We start from the raw sequence: 1,551 nt of genomic DNA, 5'->3' as shown, positions 1-1,551 counted from the left end.
CCGTTACACCCCTACTTGTACTGTATTTCCATGCAACTCTCTGGTTGGTCTTGCCTCTGTTGCATTCACTGAACACGGGAAGTTACAGTCCTGCCGTCCTCTCTAGTGTCATGATGAGGTTCAGGTGAAGCACGGTTAATGTATTATATTATTGAGGGGGAATTGGCCGGGGCCAGGCCAGGCAACGCCACTGAGATTGACAGCTGTGAGGTCAGATGATTGACAGGTGTCTCCTCCAACAGGGAGCCCAGGAAGGTGGTCCTTCACAGAGGAGCGACCGGGCTGGGCTTCAACATCGTGGGGGGGGAGGACGGAGAGGGCATCTTCATCTCCTTCATCCTCGCTGGAGGACCAGCTGACCTCTGTGGAGAGCTGAGGAAAGGAGATAGACTGGTGTCTGTACGTACACACACACACTCACTCACTCACTCACTCACACACACACACACACACTCACTCACTCACAGGCACATATATACTCACTCACTCACTCACTCACTCACTCACAGGCACATATATACACACACACACACAAACACTCACTCACTCACTCACACTCACTCACTCACTCACTCACTCACTCACAGGCACATATATACACACTCACAGCGCGGCGGGGGCGGGTCTTCCTTCACAGTCCTCGATGACGTGGCTTTGGTTCTTCTCCCGCGAGTGATCATACAATGTCAATAAGTGAGAGTTGGACGTAGTGTGTTTAGTGTGTATATATATATATTGATTTATTCCTTACACCTGTGAAGTGTCATATCTATGCTCTGATATTATGGTCTGTGTGTCTCCAGGTGAACGGGGTGGATCTCAGGAATGCGACCCATGAGCAAGCGGCCGCCGCCCTGAAGAACGCCGGGCAGACGGTGACCATCATCGCCACCTACAGGCCGGAGGGTGAGAGACGACATGTTCATGTTTAACATTTATTATTCTGGGGTTAAACCGGTCTGCAGGAATCAAGATGTACTCCTCCTCCTCCTCCTCCTCCTCCTCCTCCTCCTCAGAGTACAGCAGGTTTGAGGCTAAGATCCACGACCTGAGGGAGCAGATGATGAACAGCAGCATCAGTTCAGGGTCTGGATCTCTGAGGACCAATCAGAAGAGGTCGCTGTACGTCAGGTGAGGACCTCAACGGCTATATAAGAGGAGCCGGCCCCCCCGCATGTCTGTGTTTGAGTGATTTAACGAGGGTCTCTCTCTTCAGAGTGCTGTTCGACTACGATAAGACCTTTAACTACCAGTGCTTGACCCACTAATACTTTACATCAGGGGCGGACTGGGACTAGAAATCAGCCCGGGCATCTCGACCGACCCACTTCAGCACCAGCCATCGGGATTCGTTCCGAACGTCCCGATGGCCAGTCCGCCAGTGCTTTACTTTGTGGTGCTTTAAGTACCAGCACTTCACTCTGTTCCTAAATGCAGTACTTTGACTGGTGACAGTAAATCATCAATTATTATCGATTTCAGGAGAACCAGCATAGACCACGCCCCCCTTATTAACGGGGACTGCGTAGAGAGGGTGCCTTCATTTAAATT

General features: G+C 51.1%; 1 long non-coding RNA gene across 1 annotated transcript; it reads left to right on the top strand.

Annotated features, from left to right (window-relative positions):
* Positions 1 to 208: 208 nt before the first annotated feature.
* Positions 209 to 1,327, top strand: LOC104953287 (uncharacterized). The gene is made up of 4 exons (XR_799207.1): positions 209 to 399; positions 804 to 906; positions 1,017 to 1,131; positions 1,217 to 1,327. It is a non-coding gene; the product is annotated as an uncharacterized lncRNA (long non-coding RNA).
* The last annotated feature ends 224 nt before the right edge of the window (positions 1,328 to 1,551 follow it).

This window comes from Notothenia coriiceps, unplaced genomic scaffold (genome assembly GCF_000735185.1).
Source record: "Notothenia coriiceps isolate Sejong01 unplaced genomic scaffold, NC01 NC01_scaffold00021456, whole genome shotgun sequence".
Lineage (NCBI taxonomy): Eukaryota > Metazoa > Chordata > Actinopteri > Perciformes > Nototheniidae > Notothenia > Notothenia coriiceps.
This window is presented reverse-complemented; position numbering and strand designations above follow the sequence as displayed.